Here is a 26938-nt window from a genome sequence, read left to right on the forward strand (position 1 = left end):
CTGTCAGGATGGACAAACTGTCAAGATTCATCAAATTTAGTTATAGCACATCGGCGTTCAGCTCTCCTTACTGCCCATGCGCGGGATTCAATAGACGTCATGACAACAAAACGTTGTTGCTTAGAAACCCCGATCATGTGACCGCAAGTTCCATGGCGCCTCATCAAGTGTCACTCCCATGGTTACCCGCTCCACACGCATAGTAAGTAGCGTCAATCATATTAACTCCGTAGTTTTATAAAAGATGTCAAATATTTAAAGTACTCATTCTGGTGTAACATTTTACGTTCCACAATAGTAACGCCTATATTTAAATGGTTTATTCAGTATGTTTTATCCTATAATTTCAACATCCGTTTATGCCAAACCAGGTGGCCAGCAAAAATTCACTTATTGGACCTACCGAGCAAAAAAACAGCTCGTAGGATAACATCCAATAGGGAAGGGGAAAAAAAAACCCATAACCCAAAAAATAGCAAAAAGATGCATTAGCGGCATATTCTCAAAGAAGGGAATCAAGGAACGATAATATAATAGCCAATGGAATTATATCACCAAAAGCCATATCCAGATATTAATTTATTAAAATGCATGACATCAGAAGGAGATACATATGGCAGAGGGGAAATTTGAACAGCAAAAAAGCTACAACATAATATCAGGTCAGTCCGGAGTTCCATGTTCAAAGGGTTTACAAGTTCCAATATGTGTAAACAATCTAAAGGAAAAAGAAAACAGACTTTATTAGATAATAAAAAAAAAAACATCATAACAGATCAATAAGACCGTTAGGTACACAACTTACAGATCTTAAGCACTTAAATTTAAAAACAAACCCACAGCAACATGGTAGAGACACATATATAAAAGTGAGGCTAGACAAGTGAACCAATTTTAAATTCCCGATGCAGATCCTTTGGTTCTAAACAGTCAAGCTCATAGATCCAAAGAAGTTCCAACCTTTTAACATAGCTTCCCTATCTCCTCCCCTGCGAAGCACAGGGACCCCATGAATAATTCTAAAGCCCAATTGTGAAACATTATGTCGATGACTCTCAAAATGTTGTGGGATAGGTAAATCCAGCTTTTTCATGGCCATTTGCCCATGTAGGATGCTCTATGTGGGTGAGACCACCCAAGAGTGCAGAAATAGGCTTAACCAACATAAGAACACTATCCGCCAGAAAAATCTGAATGATTACTTTAAAGAGGCTCTGTCACCAGATTCTCAAACCCCTATCTCCTATTGCATGTGATCGGCGCTGCAATGTAGAGAACAGTAAAGTTTTTTTTTTTTAAACTTTAATTTTTGGCCAAGTTATGAGCTATTTTATATATATGCAAATGAGCTTTGAAATGGACAACTGGGCGTTTTTTTTCGTTATGTCCAACTGGGTGTGTATTGTGTTTTTAACTGGGCGTGTTTACGTGTATGACGCTGACCAATCAGTGACCAGTCAGCATCATACACTCATCTCCATTGATTTACACAGCAGCGATGTGCAGCCACATACACAGAGATTAACGTTAATCAAGTGTCCTGATAATGAATACACATGAAATCCAGCCTGGACGTCATGTGTATTCAGAATCCTGACACTTCTGACTGTTTTCTTTGAGATTTTCAGCAAGGGAAACGAAATCTCGTTTACCTCCGTAATCTCACGAGATTACGCGTGGCTTGCGGGAATCTCACAGAAAAGATTCAGAAGTGTCAGGATTCTGAATACACATGACGTCCAGGCTGGATTTCAGGTGTATTCATTATCAGGACACTTGATTAACGTTAATCTCTGTGTATGTGGCTGCACATCGCTGCTGTGTAAATGAATGGAGAGGAGTGTATGACGCTGACTGGTTACTGATTGGTCAGCGTCATACACGTAAACACGCCCAGTTAAAAACAAAATACACGCCCAGTTGGACATAACGAAAAAAAAACGCCCAATTGTCCATTTCAAAGCTCATTTGCATATATATAAAATAGCTCATAACTTGGCCAAAAATGAACGTTTTAAAAAAAACAAAAAACGTTACTGTTATCTACATTGCAGCGCCGATCACATGCAATAGGAGATAGGGATTTGAGAATCTGGTGACAGAGCCTCTTTAAATATTTGACATCTTTTATAAAACTACGGAGTTAATATGATTGACGCTACTTACTATGCGTGTGGAGCGGGTAACCATGGAATCCCAGAAAGTATTCCACTCATATTTCCTTTTCTATTTCCCTTGATTGTTTCTCTTTCCCTTTTTCTCCTACATTTCCCAGCTTTTGCTATATTATTTCCATTTGGATCCTGATTTGAGAGTCCTGGGCCGACTTCAGATGTAGATGGATCTTTGGGCGACTGTCATAGTGGGCTACCTGTCTACCCCACCTATTGGCTTGGAAAGCATAGAGAATGATTATAAATAATACTCAAATTCAGTGTTACTGGGCATTTGTCCAACATTGTCTGGTTCTGAGGCCAGCCCTGTTTGCGACCATGATGCTCTTTGGTAAAACACTTAACATCCAATAGCCTAGTTGGCTCCACCGTACTCCATCTTCATGCATATGTAGTAGAAGACAAGTGACATCCCTTCTTGGCTATAAGTACTGACCCACCGGAGTAAAAGAGCATCCTCCGGTGGGCCAAGGGTGACACAATTATGGGCCCCTAAAGTCCAGTAGAAGACAACCATTTGGAGTTGACTTTGTAGCCAATCACTTGTCACTAGGGTGTATTTCTTATTAGATCATTCACAAATAACCCATTAGATCTAATTGTTGATAAGAGCAATATAACATTTATATTCTGTATAGAAGGAGGGTGGAAACTTAAAATAATTTCCTCAGGTGGGACCCTCAAAGTGGTCCAACGTACCATTACCAGCTCATGCTACAGTTTCCTCAGAGTGAATTAACCAGCGCCATAGTATTGCTCATTAAAGAATCACTTTCCTTATTTGGCAAGGTTGATGTCCAACTCTAAAGAGGTATATGACATGAACAGTACTTAAAAACATAAAAAAAACATAATAAGAAAACAACATTGAACGTTGCGACACTATGTCTATGTTTTATATGGCGTCTATAGTTATTCTCATGCTGCACACATATGAAGGAATGGATCCTCTAGGACGTTCTGGACGATAATTAAAGTAATGATCGTTCCCACATTATCTATCATCAGACAAGACGTCCTTTCAGAGTCTGGGGATGGCATCGCCTTTGTCAGTACATTTAATTAATTTGGGAATAATAATATGGCCTCCTATACTGCAAGTCTCATTCTGCTTACAAAAGGTCATCCATGTGACACCAGCACCTATCACACCAATAGCGCACACTAGTATAACATTTTTGTGACACTGATGAATTAACTCTTATAAGATGTCAGCCCTCATAATTTGTGGCATTCACCAGCTGCCAGTAAAAGGCTAAGCAAACATTTACCCGCAGTATTTCATAGATGATAGCACTGACCCTATAGACTTAATCATTTCCCAAATATATATGGACATTTAGAAATAAGAGGGATGTTGGTTCACTAGTAACATACAGAGAGATATTTGATGTGTTTTGTTGTTAATAATGGGTGGTGCCCCTAGACAAGTGTCCACATAGTCTATCCACTATGCAGTAACTTGGTAATTGTAGGTGGAAGGCCCCTGCACATAGGATTTAATGGAGACATCAGACAGTTACTCAACATTTTGGGTTTGAGTTGTGGGGGAAACCAGAGTATGCAAAGTTCTCATGCAAGCCCAGAGAGAACATGCTTCACCTTGGTCAAATTAGAACTCAGAAGCCCATTGCTGCTAGGCAGAAATGACAACTACACGTCACAGAATTCACTACAATTTTAATACAAATGCAAGAATAGAGACCCCTGAGTAGAAAGTCAAACATTACAGCAAGGTCAGTAGATGGTGACAACACTCAGTGAAACTGAAAAACTGATGGACTCTTAAAAAGGGCACCAAGCCTCAGAAGACACAATGATATAAGAGGTCCCAAGCAGGGGTCAAAAGGAAGTGATTGGGAATTTAGGGAGGTAGATGACATAAGTTAATAAGTCGCGTCTTGGTAACCTTAAAGGGAATGACCACCTTTTAACAACAATCTGTGCTAATTAATTTCTTAATTTATCTTTTCAGTGTTTGAAGCTCCATTTTTTTTATACAGATTTCCAAATTCCCAGTATAGAAGTAGCGTTAAATTATAAAATTATGACTACCTAAAGTCACCACTAGAGGGAACTTGGGAGCTTGCTGTATACTGTTTTACCATTGAGTTCAATTTGTTAACAGTATGCAGCAAGTTACTAAGCTCCCTCTAGTGGTGAATTTAATATTTTTTTAAAAGTAGAATTTTATCATTTAATTCCATGTCTATGCAAGGTATTTGGGGCTCAGAAAATTAGAGCTCCAAACACTGAAAAGGCAAACTAAGAAATGTATTTAACACAGAATGCTGGACCTACTTATATAAAAAAAAATTGGTAGCAATTCAACATAAATTTAGGGTGAAAAGAAGCACCTTTATCGGACAGGTGATATGGAGGAAGATGGCCTCTCTCTGCCAATCAGAATAGAGAAAAGCATTGCTGAACTTACCGTATGAATTTACTTTTGCCCCTCCATTTACAACGCTATGGACCTGTAGATTCTAGTATACCAATATTAGTGTTTCAAATAATATTTAAAGAGGGTTTATCTCAATGACTGTTTATACTGTATGGTAACATGTCCAATTGGTTATATAAAAAGTTTCCAATTGTGATTATCCTTTATAAAGGCCTTAAGGCTCCCAAATGAATAATGTTCTTTGGTACTATATTGGCAATGGCAAAAAAAAATGGTCCATTGAATAGATAAACCACTATTACTATGCGAGAACCACTGTTGGGCCATAAAATACATGATATATTGGAATAAATATATTCCGGTATAAATAGTGTCTGAGCTTACGAACTATATCACACCCGAGTAGGACATTGTCATGAAGATTTGAGCGGAGCTTCAGCTGTCTTTATCAGAGTAGAAAGTAATGATTTACTTTGTTAATAAAGCCAAAGAACAATATCAGGTTAACACCGAGCAATGTAATTTCCTCCCATAAATTATACTGGAAAAATGTTAGGATTTAAAGCGGATCTCTAGTCATTGCTATAAAGCTTCATGTGGAGACGTCCCTCCCTCAGGACGCTGTAATAAAACACTATGCTCTTGTGGCAAAATCTAATGTCCTACCTGAGTTTTCTAAGTTTTCACTCCCAAGCTGACAGTGATCAGGTAGTGCATTGAGTTCAGTGTGAAAACAGGAGGAGCCACTTACTGGGGAGGAGATAGTAGAGACTATAATATTCTATGAAGCCTGGGTGACTCTGTGACACAAATAAAACACATGTAACATTTACTTTGTAACAAAATGTTTGGTCAGAACTGGCATATAAGCGTTTGTTAAAGGGTGATATATCACACACCTGCATCATAAAATGCTATGTTACTTCTGCCCTTTAATGCAATGTTTTATGTCCTACAAGTGTAAGGTGTTTACCTGTCCCTTGTTCCTGCCTCAACTTATAGACTTGAGCATTGTTCTGGGCCTTATACAATGGAAAATGGGCTCGGCCAATCAAAGTTAGGGCTATACCTAAAAAAAATCATATACCGATGTCTACCAGCCAGACAGAGACCAACAGGACACTCTTTTGACTTTCAAAGGTGCTAATGAAGCCCAATGGACACGTCTAGCGGTACTTCGGGAGCTTTCCTGGCGTACACGTTAAATGTACATCGAAAACCATGAGGGCCTAATATATTCTTTTTATATACTTGTATTAGGAGATATTATTTGACTTTATTGCTAGTGTATATAACTAGTAAAGGGTAATGGGTTAACATTGTTCCGCTATATGTGATCACATCCATGTTTGTAATGGACCGTTTTGCTCTATATTTGAAAATATCATTTATTTATGTGGACAGTAATAATAGCATTTAATTCATAGGATAAACCCCCTTATAAAATGCATTCTTCATTAAGGAATTAATACCATAAATATCTATTAACTCCATTCCACCTAATACATAATGTATACATGCTAAGAAAAGGTATAGACTTCTATCCATTAGCTTGAACTTTAAGGTCTAAGATACTTCGTGATGGTTCTATGGTTTCAAAGTGCTGCTTTTACTAAAGGCAAACGAACATAGCAAAGTCATGTGCATAGATCATGTGCTGCGGTGCAAGAACTCTCGACAGGTCCTAATTATGAATCCTTAGGCACCCCTAACACTACCATATGCACACAGATGTACGGTAGGGGCTCAAACTAGGGTATGGGTGCCATATATATGGATCTGTAATTCTGCCATGTGCATGAGGCCTTACACATAGTTCCTTTATGGGTTCTTTAGACAATTCCCGTTACTTTGCTGCCAAAGTAATAGAGGAGTAATAGGGCCACCAGAGGTTAAATATAAAAGGAGGGCCGGTCATCTTATCTTGAAGATGTCAGTAAAACTTGTACTTGTCATAATAATATTTTTACATGCATTCCACAAAATATTCAGACGTGGTTTCTCCGTGCCGCTTACTGGTGGGCCACTTGTTTTACTGTGCAGCCGCTGTATAAGTACAGTGCAGACACTGGTCTGTCTGATGATCTACTAGTATATCTGTCATTTTATGTGCCTGGACAGTGGCGGATCATCTCAAGGGCGGTTCGGGCGGCCACCTGGGGCCCAAGGCTCATAGGGGGCCCATGGCTGCCCGGCCCATAACATTTATGGGCCGGGCATCACGGGCTCCCTCATGACTGGTGACATTGCTAGCACTAGAGGGGGCACCGGTGCTAGCAGTAGCCACATTCACTTGTATCAGATGCAAATTAATACTATAGGCTGCAGGCCAAGGAAGACTCCATGTCACTGCATCACGCTGGTCTGCGCAAGCGCTCCACCCGCAAAGCTATCCAGTACTCCGTCCGTCTATCATGGGGTGGCTATGTGGCAATATACAAGGGGGGATTGCTGTGTAGCACTATATACACGGGGGTAATTGCTGTATAGCACTATATACACGCAGGTAATTGCTGTGTAGCACTAAATACATGGAGGGATTGCTGTGTAGCACTATATACAAGGGGGAGGTGTGTTTCACTGTATACAAGGGGGAGCTGTGTGGCACTATATACAAGGGAGGGGGCTGTGTAGCATATACACAAGGGGGGAGCTGTGTGGCACTATATACAAGGGGTGTTGTGTGGCACTATTTACAAGGGGAGTGCTGAGTGGCACTATATACAAGGAGGGATTGCTGTGTAGCACTATATACAAGGGGGGATTGCTGTGTAGCACTATATACATGGGGGGTTGTTGTGTAGCACTATATATAAGGGGGAGGTGTGTTTAACTATATACAAGGGGGGAGCTGTGTGGCACTATATACAAGGGGGGATGTAGCATATATACAAGGGGGAGCTGTGTGGCACTATATACAACGGGGCTGTGGCACTATATACAAGGGGAGGGCTGTGTGGCACTATATACAACAGGGGATTGCTGTGTAGCACTATATACAAGGGGGAGATGTGTGGCACTGTATACAAGGGGAGGGCTGTGTGGCACTATATACAAGGGGGATTGCTGTGTAGCACTATATACAAGGGGGAGATGTGTGGCACTGTATACAAGGGAGGGGGCTGTGTAGCATATACCCAAGGGGGGAGCTGTGTGGCACTATATACAAAGGGGGTTGTGTGGCACTATTTACAAGGGGAGTGCTGAGTGGCACTATATACAAGGAGGGATTGCTGTGTAGCACTATATACAAGGGGGGATTGCTGTGTAGCACTATATACATGGGGGGTTGTTGTGTAGCACTATATATAAGGGGGAGGTGTGTTTAACTATGTACAAGGGGAGAGCTGTGTGGCACTATATACAAGGGGGGGGGGATGTAGCATATATACAAGGGGGAGCTGTGTGGCACTATATACAACAGGGCTGTGTGGCACTATATACAAGGGGAGGGCTGTGTGGCACTATATACAACAGGGGATTGCTGTGTAGCACTATATAGAAGGGGGAGATGTGTGGCACTGTATACAAGGGGACGGCTGTGTGGCACTATATACAAGGGGGGCTGTGGGGCACTATATACAACAGGGGATTGCTGTGTAGCACTATATACAAGGGGGAGATGTGTGGCACTGTATACAAGGGGAGGGCTGTGTGGCACTATATACAAGGGGGCTGTGGGGCACTATATACAACAGGGGATTGCTGTGTAGCACTATATACAAGGGGGAGATGTGTGGCACTATATGCAAGGGGAGTGCTGTGTGGCACTATATACAAGGGGGCTGTGTGGCACTATATACAAGTGGGGCTGTGTGGCACTATATACAAGGGGGGCTGTGTGGCATTATATATAAGAGGGGGCTGTTTGGCACTATATACAATGGGGTCTGTGTGGCACTATTTCCAGGGGGGCTGTGTGGCACTGTATACAAGGGTGGCTGTGTGGCACTATATACAAGGGGGGCTGTGTGGCACTACCTACAGGGGGCTGTGTGTGGCACTATCTACAGGGGCTCTGTGCGGCGCTATCTACAGGGGGTCTGTGTGTCACTATCTACAAGGGGGGCTGTGTGGTGCTATCTATAGGGGCGCTGTGTGTAATGCTATCTGCAGGGGACTGTGTCTGGCGCTATCTACTGGGGGTGTTAGTGGCGCTATCCACAGGGGGGTGTGGTGCTCTCTACAAGTGGGCTGTGTGGCGCTATCTATTGGTAGGGCTGTATGTGATGCTGTCTACAAAGGGGGGTGCTATCTATAGGGGGGTGGGTGTGTGATGATATCTACAGGGGATGTGTGTATGTGGTGCTTTACTTTACAGTGTTTGACATAATTATATTCAGGGGCACAGTGTATGCTGCTAGTATACTTAGGGGCACAGTGTGTGGCACCATGATAATTTTATCTTTGTTTATAGGTGTGGAAATATAGGAAAATTGAGGAGCCGAAGACAACTGAGTGGCAAATTCTGCAGAAATGGGTCATAACCGGGAGAAGTCGTTATGAGGTCTGGACCGGATGGAGAAGAAAAGAGGAAAAGAAAGTTGTCACCTGTGATTCACTGGACATGTTTATTAAAGGAAATCCTTGTATTTAACAAAAGTTCTTTGTGCACTCCAGGACTGATAGACAAATGGGTGTTACCATTCCCCTTGTCACAAGGATGTGTTCGCTGCACAGTGTTATACTGTCAGTGATGGTTGGAGATTGTCAGTATGTAGGGACACGGGGGGAATTGCAACACTTATTTGTTAATGCTTGAACAAAAAGGTAATGGTGTGGCAGGGCGGCAGTGGAGAAGGGGGGCCCAAGTTTGAGTAACAGCCCCGGCCTATGGTCTACCTAATCCACCACTGCGCCTTGACCCCTAATGTCTTGGATCATAAAATCAGCGGCTGAATGATTTGCCTGATTCATACAATACTGGTATAAGCCAGGGCACCGATGCCCAGATCCCAGTAACATGATGATGCTTGTCCTTTACCATGTATTTGTTTCCTTCAGTATACATTATGTAAGATGTATGAATCTCATTAGAGATTAGAGAATGTTGAAAATTTATTTCTAAATTGATTCACCAAAATGTTATTAGACTTAAACCTGGTGTATCTAGGTCCGACTTTCTCGTCTGGCCACACAATATAATATTACATGGCACTCATTCAGATGATGGAGCAAGAGTCCGCCAGACCAAGAGTTGTTCTTACTTATGACTATTGGCCCTGGACCCCGTCCTTTGTGAAGTCCACATCTAATAAATAAGCCTTAAAGGTTAACTAAACGTTTGACAAACTTCTGACATGCCATTGTGACATGTCTGAAGTTTTGATTGGTGGGAATCCGAGCACTGAGACCCCACCAATCACTAAAACGAAGCCGCGGAAGCACTTGTTTGAGCACTCAGCCGCTTTGTGTTAGTTGGGCTTTTTCCATAAAATAAAGGTATCGTAGTACGAGCTCACCACCTGGGTTTCCAGTCCTTGAACTGAGGGGGTGAGATGCGCCCGAGCAGGACCTCATTGAGCTCATGTACTGTATGGCGGTATAAGTCCACTCAAGGTTCAGGAGATCTGTTCTTCTTTATGTCTTTTTTTTTTTCAACAAAAGTAGAAATGGATCCCGGCACAAGGGAGAGGAAAAACATTCCCTAACATTTCCTAAAGGTGCAGGGAGATTCATTACACATCAGCCTTGTTTAGTCATCATATGGCAGTATTATTTATTGTATTGTTTGGTCAATGAAAAAGAAAGCAAAATGAAGAATGATCTATTTTGAATAAATGGTTCATCTGCATTGAGGTGTTGCTTTTTGGATGTCTGCCCTATTAGCGAAATTCTTGAGAAACGTCACTGATTTTGATGACACGTTCCCTTTACAAGTTAATGCTGGGAAATCCCAGAGTCTTGGCATTTTTAAAGCTATCCCCAGATTCCTGTGTCTCTTTAAAGCTGTTAACATTTAATGGCATGACCTTTATGTACAAAGAAAATTACAGCGTTTAGAAGCTAAAACTCAATAAAATAAAAATATTGAAAGATTAACATTCGTCAAATGTGATTTATAAGATATTGTAGAAATTAGATATAATTTCATTGACGACAAACTGTTTGCCTTGAAAGTTTAGCCAGTTTGTAAAGCTTGGGCATCTGTAGAAACGTTAAAATTGCTATTATTCCGCATTGGTAGCTTTTATTTACTAATTAATGTACATTTAATATCCATACTATAAACTCCACCCCAGAACACAATTTTTTAAGTCTAAAAAGACTTACATTTCTTTGGAGATTAATTTCCTAATATATCTTTATTGTGGTCAGGCTTCCTTTTTTTTCTAATTCAGAGCTCCAAATCCCCTGCATAGGCATGGGGTTAAAAAGAGAACATACTGGCCGCCTGGAGTCACCACTAGAGGGAGCTTGGGAGTCTACTGCATACATTTCTATATTGAACTCAGTAATAACACTGTATGCAGTTTGCTCCTAAGCTTCAACACCTTCAGAGTTTTATTACATAACTCTATGTCTATGTAGGTGATTTGGAGTTCTGTATCAGAAAAACAAAACTCTCACCATTATAAAGACATATAAAAGGGCTTTTCTGGGACTTTGATATTGATGGCCTGTCCTTATAATAGTCCATCAATATCAGATCGGTGGGGGTCCGACTCTAAAACAGAATATTCCTCTAAAAGTAACAGATCTTTTTAAATCTATTGTATGGATGCTAAATAATGTAAGATTCTTTCGTCTGTACAATATTGTACAGAGAGAATGCCATCATTTAGAATAGAAGAATTGGCATTTTTTAACGCTTTTGCAGACCAGAGGATTGACAGGAATTGCTTTCCCTCCTGTGCTTGCTGCTGATATAACATAACAATAAAGAGAACGGAATATGTTGTACCATAAAGCTGATTAAATGTCTATTCTGACAGTCCCACATTTCTTGCAGCAATTTCCTAGACGATGTCGATGCTTAAAGCTGTACTGTCCGCTAATTGTGAACGTAAAACATTACCTTGGGGCTCATTAAAAATGAATATGGGGCTAAACAAAGAGATATGGTTGTCCGCAGCCCAAAATCTATTACACTATAAACCTTGTCCTGACTTTTTTGTCTCAGTAGGAGAGCGACTCTGATGTAATAACCTGTGACATATCCCTGTCCTGCTCGATGTCACCTTCCCTGAAGTCATGTCAGCTCGACTGTGTGCATCCACTAGCTGCAATGTGCCATGTCCTAACAAGGAGGGGACAGCGGGTGTTTCATTCCCCCTAGAGAAATGTTTCATTTTCCTTTCTCCCCCTCTAACAGCCACCAGCTAAGGGCAAGACGTGCCTATGTGAATCTGCAGGCTGAGCTCTAATACATTTACACCACCTACAGTACAGATCACAGCTGAATGGAAAGACTGGGGTCATGCAGATAATGTCACATAGTGATGTCACATGCTCAGTTATGTATCATCTCCAGTGCATGTGGGTGGGGTAAAGAATGGGCACCTAATGTGTATATCCACCCTTGAACCCTTTTCTTTTTTTAACCTGTGCTAATAAATTTCTTAATATATCTTTATAGTGGTCGGTTCTCCATTTCTCTAAAAAAAAAATTTATACAAATCCCCTGCATACACATAGAATTAAATGATAAAGTTCTGCCTGCAGCCACCACTAGAAGGAGCTCAGGAGCACACTGCATACTGCCTTATTATTGAGTTGAATGCATAAACCATATGGAGCGAGCTCCCTCTAGTGGTGGCTGCAGGTAACTGGAATTTTATCATTTAACTATGCCTATGCAAGGGACTTGGAGTTCTGTAAATTAAGATATTCATCAGCAAAGAATGTAAATTAAGATTATATTTTGTTCAATTCCTAGCTTTTTTCAATATATCTGCTTCATGTTAGTGAATGGAAACATTCTTGCTTCTATCCTAGTCCAGTTTAAAATTTGGAGTTTGCTATAAATGTATGTAGTCAAGCTAATAATTTGTAACCTAAACACATCAGCAGCGTAAAAATACATCCTGTGGTCATAGTTTGCGACAATGTATCAGTACAGGTAAAATTGTTTCAGCCTGAAATCCACTGTTTAGCTCACAAATGATTGTGTAGACTAATGATGATGCACCAACAATGCAATACCCAGGACTTTACCTAGGAAAATTTGAGTACATACTCTGGAGAAAGAAATATAAGACGTATTCATTTAATTTTCCATGGTGGGGGCTAGGGGTTAAGCAATTGATTCACCTGTCTCGCCGTTTTGCCGATTCGCCTGAAAGGCTGATTTGCTGGTCCATAATATATGTATGGTTGGAAATTCGTTTTGCCTATTATTATCATAAGTTTGCCAAAATCTTAAATCTGGTGAATCAATTAATTAATGCATCTTAATGGCTGGCGAAAAAGGCAAATAGCTGAAACGCGAATCGGGCGAAAAACTCGCTGACCTCCATGGGGAGAACAGGGAACATAGTTTTTCTTTTTAAGGAGCCAAAAAAAGATTTCAATTTCCAATTCTGCAGTGACATTCATGTCTGATTCCAGAATCTCATGATCTCGAAATTCTGAAATTCAGAACTTTTTTCTTTTTTGTGACACAGAACTATTAGTTCATTGAAATTGCTTAGGACCTCATCTAGGTCTATCTATCTATCATCTATCTATCTATCTATCTATCTATCTATCTATCTATCTATCTATCTATCTATCTATCTATCTATCTATCTATCTATCCATCCATCCATCCATCTATCCATCCATCCATCCATCCATCCATCCATCCATCCATCCATCCATCCATCCATCCATCCATCCATCTATCTATCTATCTATCTATCTATCTATCTATCTATCTATCTATCTATCTATCTATCTATCTATCTTTATCATTAGAGCCCTTCCCCCTCTCCGCAGTTACATAGTTGTAAATTACTATTGTGAAATACCTACTATAAAGTGCTGAAGACAGACTACTACCTTTCCTCCTTCTATTCAGAGTATGCACACTACTACTCAATAAGGAGTATTGTAGTTCCATTTTCGTTGTTATAATTTGCCTAATGCTTAACATTTACATAATTTAAAAGCAAAAAAGGACAGCATGACATATACTAAGTCACTCTCTGACAGCTTCATAAATACTAAGACAGTGAAAACCTTTTAAAGACTTTTACGGACCAGAAAAATTGTGTATTCATATTGTTCTTTAAATGCTCAAAGATGTTTACTTGCCAGCCAAATGCATTTCAATGTGCACACCAGATACATTTTTCACCTATAGGAGGCACTATACCCATAATCATTCTGCCCTTCTGCCAATAGGCAAAACATTACGTTGCATTGAGTAAAGGAGAATTGCTCCTTTAAAAGTAGAGGACATTAGGGCAGGAGGGTTAGAGGCATAGTTATAGGGGGTACTGAAAAAGCAGTCGCATCCAAGTCCTTAACCTTAGGGGGGCCCAAAATCCCTTCTGCCACGTAAGAATACTGGTTGGACACTTTCTAAGGGCAACATTTACATATAAATACCCTCCTGAAGATTGTGTATTCATACATAAATTATGTCTATATGTTAGTTATGCTGTCACAGCGCTGTGAGAGAGAGCGGAGGGCACCCAGGCCTGCATTCAGGACCAAGGCATTGAAGCTGGATCATAGCTTAGGTAAGTATATTGCTATATTGCAGACAGAAAGCTATTCAGTCAGAGCAGGCAAACATTTGAAAGCCATATGTAACCTAAGGTATGGCCTATGTGATGGGCGGGGACTAAGATGCCATGTATTGGTGCTTACAGGGTTTACATGTAAATCCGATACTGATTATAACAAACCACAGAAGAGTGGTTTCTTATTAGTTGAAATAGCTGCTCAACAGATTGGTCTCTCCTACGAGAATGGGGCACTATATGAACCTAATTCTTAGCTTAGTATACAGGGTATAATTTCCTGTATACAAATCGAAAAATATAGACTTGCTGGTATGTCCCCTTTAAAAGGGAACCTGTTAGGTTTTTTTTAGGCCCCTAAACCACCACCATGCCATAATACATGAATTGACGTTTCCAAACAAGCCTTTGTCTATTTTTGTTCTAATGCAGCTAAATCTAAAAAATCAACTGCACACTGTAGGATAATTATCATTGAAGAGCCATGGGGGCGGGGACACTATCATGAAGAGTCACGCAGTTCAGTCTCCAAACCTACTCTACCAAGTTAGACTGACCTTCCACTTGGCCGCGCTACTGTATGTCGCTACCAGCCTTCTACAACGCTCGAGGGTGCGCCGATTGCCTTGTATTTCCCAGACATGCGCGGTGCGTCAATGAAGCCTGACAGAGTACACCTCGCTGAACTGCGTACAAGCAGTGGCGTAGCTATAGGGGTTACAATGGTCACAACTGCGACTAGGCCCCTAAGCCTGGGGGGCCCGCAGCCACACATCGCTGACCACGCTGGTCCCGCTTCCAAATGAAGCACCGACCATTCAGTTGGGTTCAATGCTGGAGCCTTGCTCGGCACAGGCAGGCGTGATGTAGTGACTCACAGCACAGTGCAGAGGAGGAGAAGGATCTCCCCCACCCGTTGTGGAAACAAGGATAGGTAAGTAATTATGTTATTATTTTTCTATTAGGTACATACATATGGGGGCATTATACTGGGTATGAGAGGGGGGCTCATATGGTAGCTGCTCAGGGGCATTATACTGTATGGGGGGCATTATACTGTATGGGGTCATTATACTGTATGGGGCAGCTATGGGGGGCATTATACTGCGTGGGGCATTATACTGTAAGTAGCAGCTATGGGGGGCATTATACTGTAAGTAGCAGCTATGGGGGGCATTATACTGTATGGGGCGCATTATACTGTATGTGGCAGCTATGGAGGGCATTATACTGTATATTGTGGGGGTCAGCTATGGGGGCATTATACTGTGTGGGGGGCAGCTATGGGGGGACATTATACCATGTGGGGGCAAATATGGTGGGCATTATACTGTGTGGTGGCATTATACTATGGGGGCAGCTATGGTGTCATTATACTGTGGGGGCATTCGTGGGTTCTGTTGGGCAAGGCAGCTGGGCATAGGCGTGCACAGGGGTCTGGTGGTGTTGGGGAGGGGTAGGGAGGCTCAAGCTGAATTCTTGCACCATTACCCATGAGCCTTTATCTACGCCCCTGCGTACAAGGCAACGGTGCATCCAAGAAGGGAGGAGGAGGCTGGTAGTGACACGTTCCTGGTAATTATCGTCTTATAAATTGCATTATTAAATGCTATAATTATTGATCTTTATTGGCAACCACAGACTAAACTAAAGTATTTGTTATTCATTGCCTGAAAAAAAAAATGCCAGTATCAATTTTGGGAAGGTTTCCCCTCCATTATTTGCTGATGTTGTCGTGCTTGCGGAGAGATTAAGTATGCAGTAAGCTCCTAAGCTCCCCCTAGTGGCAGTTGCAGACAGAATTTCATCTTTTCTTTATGTCTATTTGGGGGAATTGGTGGTTTGTAAAAAAAAAACAAAAAAAAAAACAGCTCCTGGAGCTATAAAGATATATTAAGAAATCAGAACAATATGTTAATCCTCAGATTGATATATCATATATCTCCTGATGTTTATTTGAGTAATTACTTGTATTTCCCATGAACTAAAATTTCTGAAGCATCTTTTCCTATAACTCTACGGTGTGCCGTTCCTCTGTTATTCTTCCTAGAAATGCATGAATAAATTGATTACTGTGTTTTACCATTCCCCTTGTCAATAGTGTTTGTCCCTACACACTGTGACCCTGTCAGCACTGACTGGACAGTGTCAGACTGTAGGGACACACCCCTAACTGGTAACACCCAGTAGTCAATTTATTTATACATTTCTAGGAGGAATAACAGAGGAGCGGATTAATTAAGATTTCTAAGAAATTGTTCTCTGGAATTTCTTTTTTCGTGGGGATTGCATTTACTTACTAAAACAGACATGTCAGGAGAAGGGACAGGTCCTCCTTGAAATATCAGTGGAGCAGATTATTTTATCACACCAGGGTATTTACTGAGTACGTAACATCCTGGAGCTCAAGGACAATCTCAGTACGCCCCTGTGGTGTAGCAATAGTTAATTGTGTCTATACTGAACACAGAATGGTCTTGTTCTGTAAACCGCAGAGCTTTTTGCATGCAACTGATATATTCACAATACCTTATAAATGATTATACCACTCTATGCATAGACTAACATCACGTCTTCCTATCCAAGCTGAGATCTGACACTATTTTTCTCACTCAGCATCTTCACCAATTATGCGGCGGTTAGGTCTGTCTGTGGGTCAGACAATCTCAAAAAACCTTTTACTACGAGGCAAACGGCATCCGCGACAGGGTTAGACAAGGATAACTAAGGTCTTACTTATATTATAGTAGATGTGTTCCGTAACACTGTCTATATTTGTACGGTTGTTGAGAATATTTGTGTATATAAGTGTCATCAATAGAACATATTGCAGACAGAAGATCTTGTACAATTCTCATTTAGAACAAACTACTTATGATGTTATTGGAGAATGTCATATAAAGGCCTCGGGGCACCAGTGCCAACTACTGTTCAAGCCAATGGTGTAGTTTAGGGGGCTTGTGCCTCAGGTTAAAGCAGTGGGGCGCCAACTCGCCGCTCAGCCTTGGCCAGTGTATTTAAAGACAGGGATCGGGCACCAAACTGAATCTTTGCCCCACGTGAAGGAAACCGGACTACGACTCTGGTGCAAATTACTGGCAATGCCCAGTTCATAATGTATCCTTCAAACCAGGAAAAATGGAAGGATGTATTACCCTATTTACAGATTGTCTCCTTGTATAGAACCTCTCTTTATTGACCTCTCGATCTGTACTTAGACTGTGCTTAGGTACATATATGTCAAAGACCCCAGTATCATATGTAAGAATAGCTCCCCATTTCAAATTAAAGTCCTTGAATTTGTACTAGGTCTCGGAAAATACATCTTAATCGACCTAATGTTCCTTGAAGAGCAGCCCCAAAGCAGCAGTGAACTTCTGCCTGACTTGCTTGTTCTGTTCGAGCCTCACTGACATGTGCCATGGACCGGCCATGTAGGTCTATAGCCAAAGTCCAATACACCTTTGGTTTGTATTGTCAGGGTGAGTAGGTTTGGGGTGTACTTACTGTACTACATAAGTCATATCTAACACCTGTGTATATTTTGTGCTGTGCGACTGAAACTGAATCTAAATAATAGATTGTTAAGAGAGGATTAAACTAATTAATGTAGCTTTGCTAGATCTCCTCTCTGAGGGCCACATAGGATAAAGAGGGATGACGCTGAGCTCGGGGATATATTGTTTTCTATGATTTGATTCAGTATTTGCATGTACAAATCTGTATAAATGGTGCCAAGACTAGAGAAAGCCTGTGAGTCCTGCATTCTCCGCCCACGCAGAGTGATTGACTATTCTCTCTGTATATAAACTCATACAAGGAAAGCTGTCAATCACTGTGTGTGGGCGGAGGAAGCAGGACTCACAGGCTTTCTCTATGAGTCCTGGCAGCTTTTATACAGATTTTTACATGAAAATACGGAATCAAATCCTAGAAAACTATATATCCCTGAGCTCAGCGTCTCCCCCTCTATCCTACGCTGATCCCAGATGGGAGACCTGAATAATTGTATTAAAGGTAAATAATGGATAAAAAAAAATAAAAAATGAAACCTGTAGTTGGAACTTTTCACCTTCTCGATGAAGCTTGAAAATGCCTTCATCGAGAAGGGGAAACATTGCCACTTGCCACTTATACACCGGGTGAATGAACACCTTTGAATCCATGCTGGTGTGCTGCCTCCTTTCCTTTGGGTGACTCCTGGGGAACGTTGTTTGGCTCTGTATTTCCCATTGTATGTATTCATTAGAATTCATTACTTCTAAATACTTTCTTTCTCTCATTTGCTCAAAATGATTGGGGTGTGTTTTAGCAACAGGTGAAGTTTGGAGCTGCAACCACTTTATTTACTGGTACCTTCAATCTATATGCACTTATTTGTGGTCTCAACATTTTGTAGTAATTATAATAAATATAAAATATTGTAATATTTATTTATATTAAAAATTGATGTGTGGGGATTCGACCCTTAGGTCCCCCACCAATAAGCAGAATGAAGTGGCTGCTGAGCTTGCTAGAGTGCCAAAGTCTCTTCATTCTGCTATTTGGTGGGGGTCCCGGGGGTCAGAACCCAACAAATACTTATTGATTGCCTATTTTAAGGATAGGCCATCAATAGAAATTCCCGGAAAACTTTTTTAGGTTTAGAAAATGGAGTAAGTTTATGTTCAGCCCTATGGAAAGCCACTGACCGTACATCCGGGGGGCTCTACTGCATTGACAAACTTTAATGGCCACGTCTTGGAACCAATAGTGGATGCTCCAATTGCTTTATACGTTGGCCAACTACAGATTGTTATAAAATGAAGCTAGCACTGAAGAAAGTATGGCGGACAACTATGAGGCAATGCTACAAGGGTAATTGAGATTGGACTATAATAGGGGTCATAGATTCACTGAAATTAGATAATGAATGTCGTTCAATATTAAATATGATTCACCGCCTGGAAGAACGATTAAAAATAAGTTTATTGGTTAAATTCATAAAATTGTGGCTCTACTAGCCGTTGATACCAGACCAGGCTAAAGCAAAAGATTTGCGACAAGACAGTTGGTGTGGAGTAATTGATGTCTCCTTTCACCCAAAAACCACCTATCTGTTTATGGTATAATAACGCTGTATCTTTGCCATTAGTAATTGTCTATCTAAATCCTACGCGTTTCATCATCACAAATAATGTGATGCTTCCTCAGGGATTGATAGATTTTGATTTGTTTCAAATATCGTTAAATTCAAAAGTAGTGAAGTGATAACAATGTTACAGCACTGGATAGCACTGTTTTTGTGCTGATTCATAGCCTCCAGACGCATGCACGGCTCTGATGCATTGGCCGTACACGCGCCGGAGAAACTAAGGGCTTAAAAAGGCTGAGAGCCCGCCCCCCAAAAGGTAGTCCCCTGAGTGAGCCGCCAATCCGCATATTACACGGCAACCAGTGACGTGCCGGAGGCGGCGTCTCGGCGACCTGGCAACCGATGGGGGTTCCTGGATGACCAAAGCGTCCATGGTAACTAGGGGACGCTAGACGCGGCTCCTGAGTTGTCAATAGACAAAAATACATCGTGTGGATATAATGTTAACATACGGCCTTATGAAAGAACAAGGCCGTGTTAATACATAGGGAGGGGCTCACTTGTAGGGGGAACCGTCTCATCCCGAGACTAACTCCCCGAATATGACACCAACGGTATCTTAATTATACCCTATGTCCGTCCGAGATCAAAGTGGGCAGTGTCCCATCGCATCACAAGCAGGAGTAGGTAAAAAGATTGCAGCCATCCCGTAGTAAATAGACCTAGGGAGGGCGCAACGCCAGATGAGTTCGCGATAAGTGGTCAAATGTTAAATAGCATAATATTGGCGAATAAAACAAATTGATGTCTATGCCGTATGTAAGATAGTGGGGTATATATCATATAGTGTCAATGACCAACAACAAACCCTACATGAAAAGCGCAACACAGAAAACGCGGTGGAAACCGCATGGTGTTCATGAGGACAGAGCTATTAATAGGCAACTGCAAGCCTAGGTGTGTTCAAATAAATATATGGTACACTGTATATTGTATATATGCCCAGACTAACCATCAGGTAAAGTGGTACAATTAGAGGAAACACGAATAGGAGATTTGTTCATTGATGCCATGCGGGTTAACCGTCTGCAATCTGAATATCCATTCAGCCTCTTTTTGGAGTATTTTCCTATCCAGGTCCCCCCCTCTAGGGAGGGGTCTCACATGTTCTATACCCTGGAAAACCAGGGATGTAGCATCCCCGTCATGGCAGGACCACACGTGTCTTGCACTTTCCTTCTGACATCCCCAATGTGGTCCCGTATCCTTCTCCTGAATTCCCTTTTGGTCTTCCCCACATATTGTAGGCCACATTTACATGTCATGAGATAGACAATACCCTTTGTTTGGTCCATAGCCACCTACAACCGGTTACACAATGTGGCACCTGGCTGGAGAATAGTGCTAGAGGGACATACAGATGTGGAACATGCAGGGCCTGCGTATCCATACTATGCAGTAAGAATTTTACGAGTACCCATACTGGCAAAACCTTTGACAACAGATCATTCATAAATTGTAAAACAAAGGGTATTGTCTATCTCACCAACTGTCTTGTCGCAAATCTTTTGCTTTAGCCTGGTCTGGTATCAACGGCTAGTAGAGCCACAATTTTATGAATTTAACCAATAAACTTATTTTTAATCGTTCTTCCAGGCGGTGAATCATATAATAGGGGTCATCTTATATTTTCTCACAGACTAGCCGGATGAGTTGATATATTCACATATTGGACTGTAGTGCACCCTATCTGCCGCATCTGGTAGCTGACAACTAATGTCCAAAAAATGATGTCACAATCTGTACTCTAAAAAGTTTAATCTTAGATTGCATGTGACCAGACAGCGATGTGTACATAGGGCAGAGTTAGAGATACTGTAACATAGAAACAAAATGATAATGGCTGAGAATGCGTGGAAGGTGTTAGAGAGGCCTTCTATCTTATAGGAGTATAGTGGCATAGCTGTAGGGGACGCAGTTGCAATCAGGTCCGAAGCCTAGGGGGCCCACAGGTCCGGCACCACATCACTAAAGCAGAAGCTGAATAATGACAGAACAGCTGACTTTAGCTGATTCATGCACATTGTCTTCTGGGATGTGCGGTAATAACTCCCATCCACCATCCACAGGATCCACTGCTCCTAAAATGGGAGACGGCAATTGAGACCTCCAGACTCGAGGTGATTTGTGGGGCCCTTTAAAACCATAGCCTTCTATTGCTAGATCACTTCACACGGGGCTCATGAGGGCCAGAAAATAAATAAAGGGATGCTTGGCGACAAGTCTATAGGGTAAATAAATCCCTCAAGTCAATAGGCTGCAGACTGATTTGAAACAGAGTTCCCCATAAAAAGACTAAAGGTAAACTATACGAGTGGTTCCTAACTTTTTTTTCTTTTTAGATGGAGGAACACCTGAAAAAAATAGCTTCCTGAGAACCTCTTTGTGTTATATTCAGAGCTTATATGTTAAAATCATTGGTCCTCTCACCACTACATGAGTTAATTTTCACCTGAACCATCAGTAGAGACTAGCCCATGTATAACCCCCTTTAAAGGGATTTGTAATGACCGGGGGGTTGGGAAACGGACAAGTGAGCCCTAATCTACCCGCCACTCTGTCCCTGCCTACTTGCAACGACCCGCCCTAGGCGACGGGGTACAACTGGGCGGCGGTCCCTGCACTCAGTAAGTGCACGACAAACACGACAAACATACAAGGGAATACAAGCAAGGGAAAGGGGCAGTTGCCCACGGGAACACCGTGAGCAACCAGAGTGGTGAACGAGCCGAGTCAAGCCAGGAGTGTGTGAGGTACCAAACGAAGAGCAGAAGAGTAGTCAGTAAGCCAGGGTCTGTATGGAGCAGGAACAAAATAGAAGGAGCTGTAGCTGGGCCAGGAAACCACACGAAAAAGAATAACAAGCAAGGAGGAACAGGAAATGCAGGTATAAATAGACAGAGGGCGGGAGCTAGCTGAGTCTGGCCAGGCTGCGATAGGCTCTCCCACTCCTAAGCCTGCCAGCCTGAGTGGTGGAAGCTGGAGTCAGTCTCAGGGATGTAGATTCAGGTGCTGACTGATTAATTAAGGGAGTTAACCCCGAAGCTGTGCCTGGCAGATCCTTTACAGGATTGTATTACTTTTACATTTTGTGAGAGAATGTTGTGGGCATGCTCTGTGTTAGGGCATGGCCCCATGTGGCGTATTTCTTCCGCAACTGTGCGCATCAATGCCGCACAGAATCTGCGTTGCAGATTCTGTTGCGGATCTGCCCAAAATGTGCAGTAAATTGATGCGGACTGGCCGTTGCGTATTGAGGTGAAAGTACTTCCCTTCTCTCTATCAGTGCAGGATAGAGAGAAGGGACAGCACTTTTCCTAGTGAAAGTAAAATAATTTCATACTTACCGGCCGTTGTCTTGGTCCCTCTTTCGGCATCCAGCCCGACCTCCCTGGATGACGCGGCAGTCCATGTGACCGCTGCAGCCTGTGATTGGCTGCAGCCGTCACTTAGACTGAAACGTCATCCTGGGAAGCCGGACTGGAGACAGAAGCAGGGAGTTCTCGGTAAGTATGAACTTCTATTTTTTTTACAGGTTGCTGTATATTGTGATCGGTAGTCACTGTCCAGGGTGCAGAAACAGTTACTGCCGATCGCTTAACTCTTTCAGCACCCTGGACAGTGACTATTTACTGACGTCACCTAGCAACGCTCCCATAATTACGGGTGCACACACGTAGTCACCCGTAATTACGGGAGCCCCATTGACTTCCTCAGTCTGGCTGTAGACCTAGAAATACATAGGTCCAGCCAGAATGAAGAAATGTCATATTAAAAAAACAATACGCTCCGCAGCACACATAACATGTACATGACATCTGCGGACTTCATTGTGGAATTTAGAATCTCCATTGAAATCAATGGAGAACTTCCGCAATGAGTTCGCAACCAGTCCGCCACACGTCCGCAACAACCATTGTATGCTGCGGACACCAAATTCCGCACCGCAGCCTATGCTCCGCAGCGGAATTTTCCGCATCATCTAAACGAACACTACTAAAAAGCAGTGGAAGGCAATGGAGAAACGGGTCCGCTGCGGATTAACGCTGCGGAGTGTACGCAGCGGAATTCTAGAGCAATTCCGCCACGTGGGGCCTTGCCCTTATGTGTGCAGTTACTGTGCAGGGAGAGGCAGGAGGGAGGAGGAGTTGATCTGTCCCCCTCAACATTTGTCAAAAGTGGGATCCTTTGTTATTTGCCTCCAGAATAACAAACCGACTACAAAGAATGAATGTAAGGTGTTACATTTCAGTTTAATTCTGCCCTCTGATAATTTGGAGATGACTACTGACCCTTTCCCTCGTGTACACAGGAAGTGTCACACTATCGTATGTGCTTATTGGCCAATGTGAAAACTGCAATAATCTATTTTTTGGGCAGATTGATTTTTTAATCTACAGAATTAAAAAAAAAAAAAAAAATCACATAAGACTAACAAACAACACTTAAAAAACCCTTTTCTGATTTTCTGTAGCCTTCAAGGCTTAGAAGCTGTCTGGGAAGAGTGTCTCTTCATTTCAATTAGAGTAGGTAGAGGAAATAAAAGACAAATCAGCAAATTCTAGGACGGGTGGGGGAGGGAGCTTGTTCTGAAATAAAGGGACATAAACGTTTGTTTTCATCTGCCTTCATTTTGCTGAGGATATTTGAACCTTCCAGAGGGACATGAAAAAAGCAAAATATCTGGTCCAATGAGTAGAGGATGGGCAGAAAGGAGCTCATCTTCTTGTAATGTATTAACCTAGTTTCAGCCAATGAGAATTTAATAGGCAGCTATTATCTCTCATTATTAGGCACTAGAGATGGTGAAATCGATTTGTCAGGTTCAAGATATGAAAAACACTAGAAACAGAAGGAGTCATGCACTATTGTAATACAATTTGCCAAAGGCATAGAAAAATAATTTTTATTGGACAATACAAAATACATAGAGTTAAAAAAGACTACAAATCTGAAGACTGTACACCTCCCAAGTGGTGAGGATGAACCTAAAGGAACCGCTCCTTATATTGGCGGTTGCAGGAGGAAAGAGCTTAACTGACAGATAGCAAATACTAACTAGGACTAAGGCAGAAAATACAAAAAAGTAGTACTAGGCGTAGAAGTCAGGGTATGTAAATGTAAGTAAGTACCAACATACATACAGCCAGAGTCACAAAAGTAAACGAAGGTAAATATTGTGAATGGATTCCAAACTGAGCAGAAAAAATGTGTGCTCACAAAGAATCCTCACAAAATAGACAAAGTCTTCCCAGAATATTATCGCCACAAAAAAGGAGCAAGTAAATATGTAAAGCACAGCATAGAGTGTTACTAACCCATATGGTTCCTGTAGTTCAGTATCTTCCTGAGTACAGAGAGACCCCGACGCGCGTTTCGCGTGGATGGCTTTTTCAAAAGGGGTATACCCCTTTTGAAAAAGCCATCCACGCGAAACGCGCGTCGGGGTCTCTCTGTACTCAGGAAGATACTGAACTACAGGAACCATATGGGTTAGTAACACTCTATGCTGTGCTTTACATATTTACTTGCTCCTTTTTTGTGGCGATAATATTCTGGGAAGACTTTGTCTATTTTGTGAGGATTCTTTGTGAGCACACATTTTTTCTGCTCAGTTTGGAATCCATTCACAATATTTACCTTCGTTTACTTTTGTGACTCTGGCTGTATGTATGTTGGTACTTACTTACATTTACATACCCTGACTTCTACGCCTAGTACTACTTTTTTGTATTTTCTGCCTTAGTCCTAGTTAGTATTTGCTATCTGTCAGTTAAGCTCTTTCCTCCTGCAACCGCCAATATAAGGAGCGGTTCCTTTAGGTTCATCCTCACCACTTGGGAGGTGTACAGTCTTCAGATTTGTAGTCTTTTTTAACTCTATGTATTTTGTATTGTCCAATAAAAATTATTTTTCTATGCCTTTGGCAAATTGTATTACAATAGTGCATGACTCCTTCTGTTTCTAGTGTTTTTCATAATTATTTTGGAGTTTCTATTCTGACAAAGGGAGGTTTAAATCCGCACATGCTGGTGACCTAGCCCTCATAACCATTTTCCTGTTGAGACATATGTTTATAAGGTTCAAGATATGCGGCAAATCCAAGTGCTTCACATTTTGGAGACTCAATGGAGAAGAGAATTTTTGAGGCTTGGCTAATCTTAGGCAGTGCCCTAGTGGAGATGAACCTTCATCCTTTAGTGTTATGCACAAGAAGGTATTATCGCTCTGTACAACCTCCAAGTTGTACCGGAGCTGTAATATGCTGCCCATTCTCCTTGGTACTCCTCCTCCTGTACTACTTTCTATAGTTGAGATGACATGCAAGGGCATACCTATCATAGAGGCCCATGGAGCTAACCCTATCTTGCCTATCTATGGGCTATGTAAACCTGCACATGGCTCCATTGCTACACAATCACAGAAATGTTAAGAGAAAGTGAGGTGGAAAATGCCAGCTACAGAGTGCAAATAAAATAACAGCCATAGCACCTCATAGAGCAATAGCTGCATAGCCCAATACATAGTGATAGCCAACATACCAAGTGCCTTCCACTTATATAGTGCCTATTACATGCCCCTCATATACAATGTCTGCCACATGCCCCTAGATACTGCCACCTGTACAACTGATAGGTCTACGACCCATGAATTTGGGACACTTGAAATGTATGATCCAGAGGAAGTGGGTAACAGGCTCTGGTCACTCCTGCCCCATGATGGAAGGGTTTGATGGCATGAATTATTAGCAAGGGGACACATCTAGAATTTTGCTATGCAGAACCCTCTTCTTTTTGTACACCCCAGAATACAATATCACTCACATGATTCACCTGAAATTAAACCTTAGAGCTATGTACAACTTTCAAAAAGTTTTTATTTATTTTTGTAATAAAAATGTCTATTGGTGTGTTTGGTGCAACTTTCTAATTACTTTTAATTAAAGAGGCTCTGTCACCAGATTTTCAAACCCCTATCTCGTATTTCAGCAGATCGGCGCTGCAATGTAGATAACAGTAACGTTTTGTTTTTTTCAAAAACGATCATTTTTGGCCAAGTTATGACCATTTTTATATTTATGCAAATTAGCCTTTCTTAAGTACAACTGGGCGTGTTTAAAGTAAAAGTACAACTGGGCGTGTATTGTGTGTACATCTGGGCGTTTTTACTTCTTTTACTAGCTGGGCGTTGTGAATAGAAGTGTATGATGCTGACGAATCAACATCATCCACTTTGCTTCGTTACCACCCAGCTTCTGGCAGTTCACAGACACACAGCGTGTCCTCGCGAGATCACGCTGTGACGTCACTTCCTGCCCCAGGTCCTGCATCGTGTCGGACGAGCGAGGACACATCGGCACCAGGCGACAGAGGCTACATCGACTTACCTGCAAACGCCAATGCTGCTGCAGAATCAACTGTAGCCTCTGTCGCCTAGTGCCGATGTGTCCTCGCTCGTCCGACACGATGCAGGACCTGGGGCAGGAAGTGACGTCACAGCGTGATCTCTCGAGAACACGCTGTGTGTCTGTGCACTGCCAGAAGCTGGGTGTTAA

The sequence above is a fragment of the Rhinoderma darwinii genome, chromosome 8, assembly GCF_050947455.1.
Source record: "Rhinoderma darwinii isolate aRhiDar2 chromosome 8, aRhiDar2.hap1, whole genome shotgun sequence".
Lineage (NCBI taxonomy): Eukaryota > Metazoa > Chordata > Amphibia > Anura > Rhinodermatidae > Rhinoderma > Rhinoderma darwinii.